Source organism: Euleptes europaea, chromosome 11, assembly GCF_029931775.1.
Source record: "Euleptes europaea isolate rEulEur1 chromosome 11, rEulEur1.hap1, whole genome shotgun sequence".
NCBI lineage: Eukaryota > Metazoa > Chordata > Lepidosauria > Squamata > Sphaerodactylidae > Euleptes > Euleptes europaea.
The window spans coordinates 14,712,898-14,728,528 of record NC_079322.1 but is presented as its reverse complement, the minus strand read 5'-3'; positions in this window follow the sequence as shown (position 1 = coordinate 14,728,528).

Below are 15,631 nucleotides of genomic sequence, written 5' to 3'. Positions count from 1 at the left end.
ACCCAGCCTGCTGGGGGTAAAGGGAAGATGACTGGAAAAGGCACTGGCTAACCACCCCATAAACAAAGTCTGCCTAGGAAACGTTGGGTTGTGACGTCACCCCATGGGTCAGGAATGACCTGGTGCTTGTGCAGGGGACCTTTACCTTTAAGAAATAAAATTAAGCAGGCCTATGCTTTTGACATGTCAAATACATAATTCAAGATCCACATCATTGTTAAAAAATCAAGAGAACAATTTACATGGAATAAGTTAACTTCTGCAGTTACTCACCGAGAAAGTTTCCCAACCTGTGAGTTGGGATCTAAAAGTAGGTCGCGGGCCAGCTCTCCCTAATTGCTGTTCCTGCCATTTGCATCATTCTTTCTCTCCTCGTCCTCCTTGTCAACGGCCTTTTGTGCATGCCTGTCTCCCTTGCCATCAACCCTCCGACAGTTTTGGGTCATTGTTTGATTACGATTGTCATTTCCGACCATCAGAGGTCGCCTCACTTTCCTCCTGCGAAGTGACGTTATTGCTCTGTGTGCCCCCTGTGCCAGCATTGATAGCCCCCCTTCAGTTGACCTGCTTCTGCCTGCTGGACATTTGAGGGGCGATAGGCAGCCCTGTTAATTGGTGGGCAGTTGCAACCCTGGGCATCTGGCAACCCTAATTTACCCTAGTCTTTACAGGAGTTCTTCCTAGGAGTGATTTTTTCCCCTAGTACTTTTGATCACAACTGTTGATGGGGCTTCTGTGCCATTTTATACTGATGCCAGAACTTGAATGAATCTTTTAATTTTAATTCCAAGACACTGAAAGACTGGACAATTCTACCAACTATTTTGTCAGATTGCACAGAGAAGCCATTGAAATTCATAAACATCAGCACAACTTTAACAGAAAAGAAGAGAGTTTAAGATTGAATAAGGCTTGGCTTCCTGTCCTGAAAACCTCCAGACTAACAAAGACTACAGTCAACAATAGCCATGCAGATTAGCTTTGGATTTCACACATTTGGATTTCACACATTAGCTTTGGATTTCACACATTAACATACCACACCCTCATTAGCACATTATCTTGATACTTACAGGACAATGATTAGCACATTACCTTTGATACTTTTTTGCAGGACAATGATTCAGCTCAACCCAACCCCTTTCTGACTATATATTACTCTTCCTACACACTTGACACTGAGAGACACTGTCCTTCAGTGTTACTGCTCTGAAGATGCCTGTCACAGCTGCTGGCGAAACGTCAGGAAAGAAAATACCAAGACCACAGTTACACAGTCCGGATAACCTACAAGAACCAATCTTTTAATTATTTGCCTATTTAATTGTGAACTTTAACAATATTGCAATGGGTTTTGGCTATTAAATTAAATGGTCCTGGGTTGTTTTTTTTTTTTTTAATGCATTGTATGCTGCTCTGAAATTCTGAAAAGTAGCTAGAAAATGTAATAAATAAACATTACACTAACTCACGCAGGATTATTTGCCATTAATGGCAAATAACATTATCAAAACACTCTTGTGCATTATGTAAAATTATATTAATCAAAGGTATTCATGGACCAATTTACTGTTCAGTCAGGACAAATGTATTACAAATTCCTACGATAAAATTCTTATTGGGGAGCAGCTGCTCCATCAAAGGCTTGGTATTTCTGAATGCCAGACAAAATAGGGAAAATGAGCATGAAGCACAGTCATAGTTGCCGTCCTTAATCAAATTCATCGCTAAGTGCTGCTTGCTTGATGAATTAATTTGGATAGAAATAATCCTGTTTAGAAAAAAAAACAAATTATTTATGTGGAAATACAAAACTGGATTGGTCAACTTGACCTTGAATGATACAGCTACAATGTTTTACATATCTCTGTCCTCTAGATGCATTTATTAAAAGAAGGGAACATTTAAAACCCTCCACATCGGGGCTGTCAATAGAGGGGATAAATGAAAAGGTGGGAAAAGAGCACTATTGGTTAGATTCAGCCAGTTTTTTCATTCAGACTCACCCAATTGCCTACCATACTATAGCCTTTGTCCCACATGGGTTTTGTACATGTAGGTCCCATTATTGTCAACATAGCCTTCTCAGAGTGGCCAAAGGTGATATCTCCTTCTTTTTTCACCAACAGAAAAGTTGGTTGGATCCTATACGCCTCCTTTCATATGCTTATGGTGCTGATGTGAGGTTCTCCAGCCAACCTCGGCAATCCCAAAAAGTCACTCGCTCAGACAGGCAGGTCTAAAGCAGGTAAATGTTTATTCAGGAGCTGCAGATACAGCATAAGCAATCCACAAGTTCAAAGCTGCTAATGACAAACCAAACTACAAAGCATAACTTTAAGCACAGAGTCATCCCAGGTGCAAAACCAAGTGGCCTGGGAATTAGGAGATAATGGTGCCTGGTAGGAAGTAGGGAGTGAGCAAGCCATAATACTGACGTTGCCTGCTAGAGACTCAAGGTCAGAGCAGGGGGGAAAGGAAAGGAGCGGGGACAGCATAAACAGTTCAGAGAAACAAAACCAAAGGATAACACTTGAACAGAAATGGGCCTAACTCATGTCAAGAGCCTGCCTGGCATGAGCCTGACAGCTTGAACATCTTAGAGAAACAAAACCACTAGATACACTTGAACAGCAAAACCACTAGATACACATGAACAGAAATAAGCATGACTCTTGGCATGACTCTTGACATTGAAATAAGCAGGGCTCTTGGCATGAGTCTTGACAGCTGATTGGCCTGAGGCCGTCTTGAGTTTTTCTCAGAGAACTGGAGAAAATCTGAATGTAGGATTGCTAGTGTGTAAATTCATCCCACTTCTAAACAGGTTTTGCATTATTTGTAAAAGTTGTTGACCAGAGATTTGTGTGTCACAAAGAAATCTGTGTGTGTTCATTCCTCCATTTTACCACTTACCCACAGTTACTCCTAAGTGTTAATTCTGCATTGACTAAGAAGGGTTCAATTGGCAGAAGTGTTACAGGGTTATATGTACATTTGAGCCTGTCTCGACACAAAACATTAATAAGCAATATGTCATAGCTTTAAGCGAGCTCAGGAACCATATTCCAGCATCGTGAATTCTTGGAAAGTGAAGGGCGTGATCCATAAGTTCCACTGTACTGATGTGACCCTCATTTCAACAGAGCTAGCCATAGCAGTTCCAAGTATACTGGGGATTTGGGTCACATGCCCAAGTATACTGGGGATTTGGGTCACATGACCCTGTAACATTAGCTATGGGCATTTGCTGCAATAGATAAAGCATTCAGAACAATAAGTATTCCTATACTAGGCAAAACTTGGATACCGGTGAACATTACTTATGTTTGCAGGTTGGTAGATGACAATCTCAACATTGTCAAGACATTTAGTGAGACAAGCAGGCTGAGCAGCATGCTACTGGAATTTCTTATTGACCCTGTGCTTGTAGGCACTGCATCCTACTAGTGAAGGGAAAAAAATAAATAGGTGAAATCGGACAAAAATGGAAGTAAAAATGGTGAATTTCAGAAACTAGTTTTGAGCTATGTATGAATTGCCCTTCTGCTGGTTTCTAACACTTCTGTGTATGTGTGTGTTAAGTGCCATCAAGTTGCTTCCAACTCATGGCGACCCTATGAATCAGTGTCCTCTAAAACTTCCTATCTTTAACAGCCTTGCTCAGGTCTTGCAAACTGAGAGCTGTGGCTTCCTTTACAGAGTCAATCCATCTCATGCTGGGTCTTCCTCTTTTCCTGCTGCCTTCCACTTTTCCTAGCATGATTGTCTTTTCCAGTGACTCTTGTCTTCTCACAAAGTGACCAAAGTATGATAGTCCCAGTTTAGTCATTTTAGCTTCTACAGAGAGTTCAGGCTTGATTTGATCTAGAACCCACTAATTTGTCTTCTTGGTGGTCCACAGTATCCATAAAACCCTTCTCCAACACCACATTTCAAACAAATCAACTTTCTTCCTGTCACCTTTCTTCATTGTCCAACTGTCACACACATATATAGTAATAGGAAATACTATAGTATGAATTAACTTGATCTTGGTCACCAGTGACACAGCCTTACACTTTTGTACACAGTACAAAATGGCCCCAATCTTGTATCCCTAGGTAATAATTTTGACTAGAAAAAGTCAGTGCAGATTCTAAGTGTTGATATTTAGATTGCGTACTTGTGAGACTATTCATGATGTTTAAGCCGCCGCTTAAAGGTTGGTTTAAGCCGCCGCTTAAATACAAAAGGTATTTGTGGGGTTGGTTCAGCTTTAGCCAAATACACACCCCTAACAATAACTTTTAAACAATGTTGATGTCAGCTGGTTCTTTCTAATTGCCTGCCAAGTGATAACTTTATTTTATTTTTTTCTTTCTTCCCAAGCTTCTGATGGGGCGCAGAAGTGTGCTAACATTTTCATCACTGCATGACAAGATGATGTGCATTAATATGTGATTATATTATGATAATTCCAGATGGGTCATTGTGTTGGTCTGTAGCAGCACAATAAAACAGGAGTCCTCTGGCTGCTGAAAACGTATACTGGAATAAATGTTATTCATCTTTAAGGTTCCACTGGAGTTATGTTTTGTTAGGTGAGTGTGTGTGTACACCTAGAATAGGGTTGCCAGGCACAATCTGGCAACTAGCATGAGAGCAGGGAGGAGGGCATGGGGGGGGGGGAGGGTGACCATCAGCAATAGAGGCCCCTTCCAGGGAAAACCTGGAAATTACATAATGCCTCTCTAGGAATTGGCACAAACTCTATGGTAAAAACATGGAGTTTCTGGTGATTCCCAAAGATGTTGCATTTCACATCTGGGTTTTTCTCAGAAGTGATGTCACATCATTGGCCAGGTGGTCATTTCCCCCATTGTTGCTCATGGAAGCCAGGGGTAGGGGATCTACTGTCCTTGGCAGGGGGTTGGTAACCCTAACCTAGAATCTTCTGGTGCCAGATGTTACTTAAGTTGCTGTTAATTCATTAGTGTTGCCAGCCTGGAGATCTCCTGGAATTACAGCTGGTCTCCAGATGACAGAGATCAGTTCCCCTGGAGAAAATGGTCATGTTGGACTCTATGACATTATACCTCACTGAGCTCTTCCCCACTCCAACCTCTGTCTTCTCCAGGTTCTATCCCCAAAATCTCCAGGAATTTCCCAACCCAGAGTTGGCAAGCATTATCATTCATTTGGACTGTGTAGGAGAGACTTTATTCAAATACTGACAAGACAAGTCCTTTTTCTTGGCAGACAAGCATATCCCCAAATGTAGTGAAAAATGTGCTGGGAAGTGCTGAGATAGGCAAACCCACAGCCTCCCCCACATTGGCTGGGCCTTATCAGGCCCAAAAATGCTGTTCATCTTTTTCCTCACCAGCCTTGTTCTTTACAAAATGGGGGACAGCAAGTTTGTTCAAATTTAACATAGAAGAAGCTACACAGAATGGTTGCTTCTATAACTGTGGCTGGTGTTCACAAGGACACCTGGGACTGTGGAGGGGCCCTGTAATGCAAGTAGTGCAGGCTCAGATTAAGAAAAGAATGGTCGTTTATGCATGGGAGTTTTACCTGAGGTTCGTTGCTCACTAAACCCAAACCTTCCTGTTGGGAATCTATGCACCAGCTGTCTTGAAGCTCAAATCAAGTCCCTGCCCCTTTAAATGCTGCTTTGGCTTACTTTGTAGACCTTACTGTGAGGGAACCCCCCGCAAAAAACCCAATTGCTGAATAAAAAGGCATTTTAAGAACAAAAAAACAAAAAAAAAATGGAGCAATCTGAAAAGTGAAGAAATCCAAGCCTTGGTTTTAAAAAGCCTTTCTTCTGCTCAGAAAGAGCTCTGAGGAAGCAGGAAGCATTTGAATCCCCACCTCTTTATGTGCTGCTTTGTAATCAGCTGTGAGAGAAACCAAGCTTGCGTGTCCTGCGCTTTGCCTTATGCACGGGGATTTCACCCGGGCTGAGCTCAGGGGACAGGGAAGAATCAGGTTAACAGAGGAATGGGAAGCCCTGGGATTCGGGAGAGCTGGCAGCGAGGTCATCTCTAATGGACGGAAAACTCATGCATAACTCCAAGGAACAACCGAGACAGACCGGGGGCAAACGTGAGTGAAAGTACCCATGCATAAATGACCAATGAGACATTAATATTGTATTAATCCATAATTATGCCCTCTGCATTAATTCCATTCTGATTTCAGAGACAAGCATTACTTGCCACTGGCGGTTGTGTTTTGATTAGCAACAGGGCAATCGGATGAGAACCAAGGATATCTCTTCGATAGCTGCGATCTAATTGTTCTGCGAGTAATCAAACCACAAGGATTAGGAAAAAAATGTGAATGTGGTCGGGGAGACATCCTCCCTTGTATATTTACAGCTTCCACCAGAAACCTAATGAAGTTACAATCTATCATTGGCTTCGCCAATAAATGTTAGCATTTCATAGACAAATCTAATTGTTGGGAAGTACAGCCGGTTCAATTAATCCTGTTGTCCTTTTTAGTTGGAAGATGACCTTGTGTGAAAGCTTTGCTCATTGTTAATGCAAAAGCACATGGCACACTTAAAAGGCTTTTGAAAGGGAGATTAAACAAGTAAATAGGGGTTTAAAACAAGAGTTTTCAAAGGATTTATTTGAAAACAATGAATTATTGAAGTAATTTCTCCGTCTGAATGGCTCTGAGGAGCCACTCTGACCCCCTCCTCTCTGTACTTGGTCACATCTGGGGTCACATCTGAAAAAATCCCATAGATTATAATGGGCCTGAATTTTTTAGGAAACCTGAAAATAAGCCGAATTCTGATATTTACCTGTATGGCTATTCAGCTTATTCCAGGTTTATAAAAAAAAAATCGGGCCGAATAAACCGAAGCCTGAAATTTACCGAATTTCTTTTTGTACAACCCTAATCATAACAAAACAAATCACTTGCCTGGTTGTGACCATGCACAACAATAATAAAAGAATCCACATATTTGTCTGTTTTGTGGCAGCTTTTAATAATCACAAAAGAAAACTTGGAATCTCAAAATTCGCCACCAGCTTCAGGGTGATCGTGGGAGTTCCAGGGCTAAAAAATCAGAGGAATTGAAATATTCTGGCCCAGGTTATCTTCAGATTCCCTGCCCCAATGCTATTTGCAATGGAAGCTAAGCTAAATTGTAACTTCTGGTCCACATTTATTATCATTAAGGCAGATTAACATTCTGTTATCATGCATGTAAAGGGAGGGGGAGGGGCATCCTTTTACTACTTTTATAGATTATTGGGAAATATTCCCCCCCTTCTGTTCATAATATTAGCAAAGGTTTGCTGCTATACTACTACTAGATATGTTCTTAAATTACCAACCAGGATGGATGAGAAGGAGATGAGACCAAGAAACCGGGGGGGGGGGATTAGAAGGGGGAGAGAGGAATGGCAGATCGTGAAAGGAAGACAGCAAAATGAAGGTGGAGAAAACAGAAATAAAGAAAATAAAACAAAAGGCTTTTTTAGTTTGCTACCACACTGTAACAGGGCTGGCTGCCCTGTTGCAAGATCTGGCTGTAGGGTTGCCAGGTCCCTCTTCGCCATCGGTGGGAGGTTTTTGGGGTGGAGCCTGTGGAGGGCGGGGTTTGGGGAGGGGAGGGACTTCAATGCCATCAAGTCCAATGGCCAAAGCGGCCATTTTCTCTAGGTGAACTGCTCTCTCTTGGCTGGAGATCAGTTGTAATAGCAGGAGATCTCCAGCTAGTACTGTTGGGATTGAGTAACCACGTTCAGACATACACGCAAGCTACATGTAGAAACTGCTTACAAACAGAACTCACAGAGGCCGCTGCCCAGTGGCTCCCCCTTCTCTTTAGCACCAAGCAGGCGCACACATGCATCCCAATGTGTGATAAGGGAACGCTCCAACAGTCTCCCACCTATTCCCCCCTTTCTGATACTTTCGCTTCAGCCTGCTAGGGAACAATAGAGGTCTATTGACTAGATGTAGCAATGGTCACACAGGCGGGGTAGAAACCATGACGCAGCAGTGACAAGCTATGTCGGATGTTGATTGGAATGTGAAATGTCTATATAACCTCTTGCATTGCCCCTCCCTCTGTGTGACCGGACTGCAGAGCTCGCTAATCTGCTTTCTGGGGATCACCCCGCTTTGGAATTCTTGGCCAATAAATCAAACCGTGAAACTCAACCCAACCTCCTTGTCTTCATTTACTCCATTGGACTCTATGTAAATGAGGGGTTACATCAGTACCTGGAGGTTGGCAACCCTACACCTCAGGAGTCTTACCACTGTATTTTGCTACATGAGTAGACTAGGCCTAACCCAAACAGTTCTCTTTGCTGCTCTGTTGGAAAAGAGAAGGGCAGGGCTTTTTCCAGTTTTTGGGGAGGGGGTCTGGGCAGAGAGTACCTAGAGCCCCACCTCGGCAAACCACCAGGCCCCTCGCTATGGTTGCCAACCTCCATGTGGTGGCTGGAGCTCTCCCATTATTACAACTGATCTCCAGGCGATGGAGATCAGTTCTCCAGGAGAAATGGCCACTTTGGCAGTTGGACTCTATGGCACCGGAGTCTCCCCCCTCCCCAAACCCTGCCCTCCTCAGCCCCCGCCCCAAAAACCTCGTTACTTCCCAACCTGGAGTTGGCACCCCTACTCCTCACCTGTACCTCCCTTTCCACACACCCCACCTGCCTTCACATCCTTTCCGTGCTCACAAGACTTCCTGCTGCCCACACTCACTGCCCACTATGCCCTGCATGGCCTTTGTCTGAAAGCACTGCATTGGGCATGCGGCTGGGGGTGTTGCTGCTGTGGCTGCCAGGAGCACAGCTGCCACATTCCACCAGCGTGCTCTTCCCTAGTGATGCCAGGCAGCACACTTAGTTGGGAGCATGTGGTAGGTTCTCAGGCTCCACCCCAAAAACCTCCTGCCGGTGGCAAAGAGGGACCTGGCAACCCTATTGTGGTGGTAAAGTCAACTGTATCCTTTTGGAATGAAGGTGAAGGATGTTATTTCTCTCTGCTTCTCCCTTTAAAAATGCACCACATTAAAAAAAAAAACATAGTACATCACGGAGAAAGAATCTATTCTGCCCTATTCCCTGCTGTGCTAATCTATTGGCAGGAAAAATGTTTATATAAAGAACATTAAAAAATGTGATCCTTCCCCCCATCACAGACTGTAATAGTACTTTGGTCTCTGTCACCTCATTACCACCCCATTCTGCTGCATGTATAGACAAGCTCTTAGTGGGGTATTAAGTTTTAGAAACAAATACTGTATGCATAACATGTAATAGCTCTCAGTTGGACTAGGGCAGTGGTCGGCAAACTCATTAGTCAACAGAGCCAAATATCAATAGTACAACGATTGAGATTTCTTTTGAGAGCCAAATTTCTTAAACTTAAACTATATAGGTAGGTACACTGTTTATTAACTTAATAAACTTTAATTAAAGTTTTAAGTCTTAATTAAACTATAGGTACACTGAATAAAACTTGATATCATACTTAATAATGATCTTATTTATTGATAAAAATTAAATTGTAAGTAAGGTATCCATAAAATTAAATCATGACAATGACTGACAAACACTTAATGTGAACAATGGCCTTGCATCTCCCCGACCCCCACTGACCTCTCGGCGGCCGCCCTGGTGCATCCCGGCCGCCTCGGCCTCCCGCGCTCGCCTCTCGGCCTCCTCCTCCTCGCCGCCGCCTGGGCTCTTTCCTTCCTTCCGTCCCCGGCCAGCCTTCCGTCCGTCCACCTGCCCCTCCGCAGCGCCTCGGCCTCCGAGGAGGAGGAAAAAGAGGAGGAGGAAGGCGGAGGGGTGTCCTCCCCCCTCCCCTCTCGCTGGCGTTCTCCAGCAGTGGAAGGGAAGGGCAGGCCATGAGGGCGACGCGCTGGAGCTTGCAGGTGAGGAAGGCGGGGGAGGGTGTGTGTGTGCTGGATCGGGGCCTCCCTCCTTCTCCCCGGTGCTCGGGCCAGCATGTTGCAAAGATCCGCCCCCCCCCCAGGCGCGGCGGCGGCTCTGGGCTGGCGGAAAGGCAGAGAACTTTTGGGGACTTGTGCATGCGCGCAGAGCCCGGCTGGGGCAGGGAAGGGATGCCAGGCTCTCCTCTGCCGCGACGTGCAGCCCCAATCCTCCGCTGAAGGAAGCCAGCCCCCCTGCGCCCTCCGCGCCCGGGGAAGGTGGCTTCTCTCGGGTGGGCTGCCACGATCCTGCAGCCTGTGGATATTGTGTATTTGGATTTCCAAAAGGCTTTTGACAAAGTCCCCCACCAAAGACTGCTAAGCAAACTTCATAGTCAAGGAATAAGAGGACAAGTCCTCTTATGGATTGAGAGCTGGCTGAAAAATAGGAAGCAGAGAGTAGGAATCAATGGTCAGTTCTCCCAATGGAGGGATGTGAGCAGTGGGGTGCCTCAGGGATCTGTGTTGGGACCGGTGCTTTTCAACCTGTTTATCAATGACCTGGAGTTGGGGGCGAACAGCGAAGTGGTCAAGTTTGCAGATGACACCAAATTAGTTAGGGTGGTTAAAACAAAATCAGACTGTGAAGAGCTCCAAAAGAATGATTACGAACTGGAAGAATGGGCATTAAAATGGCAAATGAGATTCAATGTGAGTAAGTGTAAAGTGACGCATATTGGGGCAAAAAATCATAACTTACACTGATGGTATCTGGGCTAGCAGTGACAGACTTAGAAAGGAATCTTGGGGTGGTAGTGGATTGCTTGATGAAGATGTCAACCCAGTGTGCAGCTGCTGTAAAAAAGGCAAATTCCTTGCTGGCCATAATTAGACGAGGAATAGAGAATAAAACTGCTGCTATCATACTGCCCTTGTACAAAGCTATGGTGAGACCACACTTGGAATACTGTGTACAGTTCTGGTCACCACACCTAAAAAAGGATATTGCAGAGCTTGAGAAGGTGCAGAAAAGAGCAACCAATATGATCAGGGGACTAGAGCAACTGCCCTATGAGGAGCAGTTAAAACACTTAGGGCTGATTAGCCTGGAAAGAAGGAGAGACATGATAGAGCTCTATAAAATTATGCATGGTTTGGAGAGAGTGGACAGGGAGAAGCCTTTCTCCCTCTCTCATAATACTAGAATGCGGGGTCATCTGCTGAAGCTGGTGAGAGATTCAAAACTGAGAAAAGGAAATATTACTTTACACAACGCATAGTTAAATTGTGGAACTACTTGCCCCAGGATGTGGTGATAGCTGGCAACTTGGAAGGCTTTAAAAGGGGAGTGGACATGTTCATGGAGGGCTATTCATGGCTACTAGTCAAAATGGATACTAGTCATGACGCATACCTATTCTCTCCAGGATCAGAGGAGCATGCCGAATATATATTAGGTGCTGTGGAACACAGGCAGGATGGTGCTGCTGCAGTTGTCTTGTTTGTGGGATTCCTAGAGGCACCTGGTTGGCCACTGTGTGAACAGACTGCTGAACTAGATGGGCCTTGGTCTGATCCAGCATGGGTTTTCTTATGTTCTTATGTTATATTGTGCGGCAAGTGTGTTGTACTGCTTAGAGTGTCAGACTAGTATCTGGGAGACCCAAGTGCAAATCTCCACTTGGCCATAAAGCTCACTGAATGGTTTTTGGTCAAAGAAGCCCTCTCTCAGCCTGACCAGTCTCATGGGGTGTAATGAGGATAAATTGACGAAATGAGGATTATGTATGCCACTCAAAGCTTCTTTGGAGACCTCCACAAGCTGCCAAGTTAGGTATTCCCATTTAGGAGAGCTCACTGAAAAAATTCCAATTAACAAAGGGGTAAAGCAAGGCTGTTTATTGGCACCTCATCTTTTTAATTTGTTTATAAATGACATTGCACCCTTTCTGAGTACACCTGACTGTCATAGCCCTAAACTGGGCTCAATACACGTCCCGTTACTCCTATATGCGGATGATGTGGTAGTCCTTTCCCTTACAAGAGTTGGCCTGAGACGGCTGCTATCACGATTCCTAGAGTACTGTGATCAAAATAGATTAACAATGAATTTTGAAAAAACTAAAATCATGGTCTTTGCTAAATCATGGACCTCTCTTAAATGGAGGATAAGAGGAAATGAGATCGAACAGGTAAAATGGTTTAAATACCTTGGTATTCACTTTCACTATAGAGACAGTTGGGTGACACACAGGAAACTAGCAATAACTAGTTACGAATAGCATTTCGGCAATCACCCGGTTTTACTATACTAAGGGCCATCAATATGTCCCTGCAGCTCTCAAAGTTTTTAATGCTAAGGCAACTTCTCAGCTCTTATATGGAGTCCCAATCTGGATCCAAGCTCTAAATCAGGATGTAGAAAAAATACAATCCAAATTCCAAAGGAAAATTCTAGGATTACCATCCTGTGTCCCCTATGCAACGCTCTGTCTAGAAACAAACCAAATGCGTTTGGAAACCAGAGCTTGGCTCATGACAACCAAATTCTGGTTACACTGGCATTTCAAAAGAGAGTTCAACAGCTTTGCCCATCATATTCTATCAGAAGTTGAACGTGCTAGTTGGACAAATTATATCGAAAGCAAAATTAGATCAATTGGAATCCCCTTGGACTCTTTGCTCTGCCTCACAGAGAAATCAGCTTTTGAGCTGATTAAGAACAGGCTTTTGGATATAGATCTGCAGGAGCTTAGAGGAGCGGTCTGCAGTAGATGCTCCCCTATACACTGGAAGCCTGGGACATACAATCAGTCCTTAGCATACTACCTCTCATGCTTAACTGATCCCCAACAAAGAAGGGCTTACATGCTTGCTAGATTTAATGCCCTTCCTTCTGCCTTGCTCTACGGAAGATTCAATAAGGTCTCATATATGGATAGGATCTGTCCTTGCAGGGAGGGCAAAATAGAATCAGTTTCCCATGTCCTCCTTAACTGCTCATTTTACTCTAGGGGCCGTTCTCAATTTATTGACCCATTATTTGTGGACAGGAGATGGTTACCAGCCAAAATGAAGGTGTCTTTCCTCATGACCACCCAGGACCCCATAAAAATTGAATTGGTGGCAAGATTCTTACAGTTCGCGATTCAAGAATGTGAGCGCTTGTGCACCAAATAATGCTGGCCTGGTTAAATTGTCTAATGCACCTTAATTGATTTTACTGTAAAAACTATGGAGTTTCTTGTACTGTACGGATTTTATGTATTTGCTTTTATACACTTTATCTTATGCCAATAAAGGCTACTTGACTTGACTTTGACTTGCTTCTTTGGAGGAAGGGCAAGATAAATTGTACAAGATAAATTGTGTTGGTCCAGCTTAAGAAAACAGACAATGTCAAGTGGGGCCCCCACAAGGACTCTCAAGGACATCCCATTGCCTCCTGTATCCTCTCCCTTGGCAGCCCCATAGCCTTTTATTTTTCCGTGCTGTCTTTCTTCCCACCCACAAACCAGTCTACCTTTACCTGCCCCCCTAGTCAACTTTCTCTCATTCCCTCCCCCTTGGCAACCTCTCTGCTTCTAGCCTCCTAATTATACTTTTCTGTTCTGATTCCTTCAACTTCTCCTTGTTCTCTTCCTTTTCCCGCATTCTTCCTTCCCTTCCTTCTTTCACCTTTTTCATTCTCTCCCCACCACCACTAAAAGAAATCAAGGCTTCGAAGGCTCAGCAATATTATTGTGATTGCCTAGCAGTCCTCAAAATGGCCACTGAAATCTCTGAACATAATCTTGCAAGATCTCATTGGGTATTGATCTCTTAAAGCTACCGATGTTGCTGCTTCTGTTATTTGTGGGGTTTACCCCAATGCTTTTTTTTTTTTTAAAGATTCCTGATTTTTCTGCAGACCTGGGGCTTTCCTCACATTTGTATACCCTCCCCAAATCTGTCCTTGGCCCCGTTGTGTGGATTTTTTGATCCACACTCTAGGGTCCATTTTGGAATTAAATCTAACAACAAGAAGGCTGATGAAACCCTACTGTATCTTACCTTTATTGGTCTTGGGTTTCTCAAGTTTTTTGTCATGTTTGACAGTCATAACTGATGGCATTGAGGGTAAATTAGATATTATATTAAATACATGTTTTCTTGGTTGCTGGATTTTATTTTCACATGTTCCCTGAAATTGAATTGGAATGTCTTCTGACATTGTTTTGTTGTCCTAGCAAGCAAGCAGCAATTCTCTTTTTAATTCAAAATAAAGAATACATTGAAACAGTGTGAGATTAGCTTTGTGATCTGCCAATACTAAAGTTTCATTGGCCCAAATTACAAGACAATGCATATTTTGCAAGGTTGGAATTAGTCCATTTCCTCTCTCTTTCTAGTGCAAAAGAAGGTTATTCTTTTTTCTGATAATCCCAATTTTGTCATATCAAACATTCCTAGTGCATCTGTGCTTTCTTCTGCTTTTAAAGGTAGCACAAACAAAACAACTATTTTCCCCTCTGCAGTTATCCATAAACTCAGCATCACTGCTCCTTATTTATAGGTACATCTGTTAACATCTATTGTTGCACAGTCCTTACTTTCTGAAAGGAACAACTTAAAACCAGCTTTCTTATTATTCAGGAAATGTCAGCTTGGTCTTTAAACATGACATTAATGAATTGGAAAGAAATTCTGTGAGACAGATGCCATACAAACTGTCCGTCTGTACAAAGTCATTCATCATTTTTACCTCATCTTTCCTTATTCCACTCTAGAGTGTATCTGTATAGGTCACTGAAGATACCAACAAATGAATATTCATTGTGAGTGTGCAAAAAACAGGCATTTTGAAGTTCACGCTGAAGAGAACGTTGTATCTAATTATTCTGTTCTTAAGAATATTTGTTGTAACATGTTCATGACAAATTAATGAATATGTATTCCTTGTTCAGGAATTCATGAGAACAAATTAATGTTCTTTTTGACGAAGACTGGCTTCATAAATTTTAAAAGTAAGAAGATGCTGTCATCAGCCGTGGTGGTCCAAAATAAAAATTAAAAAACAAACAAACAGAACACAATTATGTGGATTGTGTTCTCTCCCCCACCCCAATATATTTTGCCACGGTTATGCTGCATATCAGTAGAGAGGTTATTATGTATTGTGCAAAATATGACATCTCATAATTTCATATTAAAAACAAATAGAAGAAGAGTTGGTTTTTATATGCCGACTTTCTCTACCACTTAAGGCAGAATCAAACTGGCTTACAATCACCTTCCCTTCCCTTCCCCACAAAAGACACCCTGTGAGGTAGGTGGGGCTGAGAGCGCTATAAGAGAGCTGTGATCAGCCCAAGGTCACCCAGCTGGCTTCAGGTGTAGGAGTGGGGAAACAAATCCAGTTCACCAGATTAGCCTCTGCCACTCCTGTGGAGGAGTGGGGAATCAAACCCATTTCTCCAAATCTCAGTCCACCGCTCCAAACCACCGCTCTTAACCACTACACCACACTGGCCGGTGTAATCCCATCCCTGCACTAGCCTCCACTTCCTCCCCTTGTTAGGGTTGCCAACCTCCAGATGGTAAATCAAACAAAGTGGCACTTAAGGCTAACAATGCAAAAATAAAGCACACTATGCCAAAAAAACTTGTGTATTAAATAGACACAAGACATTAACACATATTGGCAGTTGATAAGAACATTCAAATCAACTGAATTACATCATGCTAGCA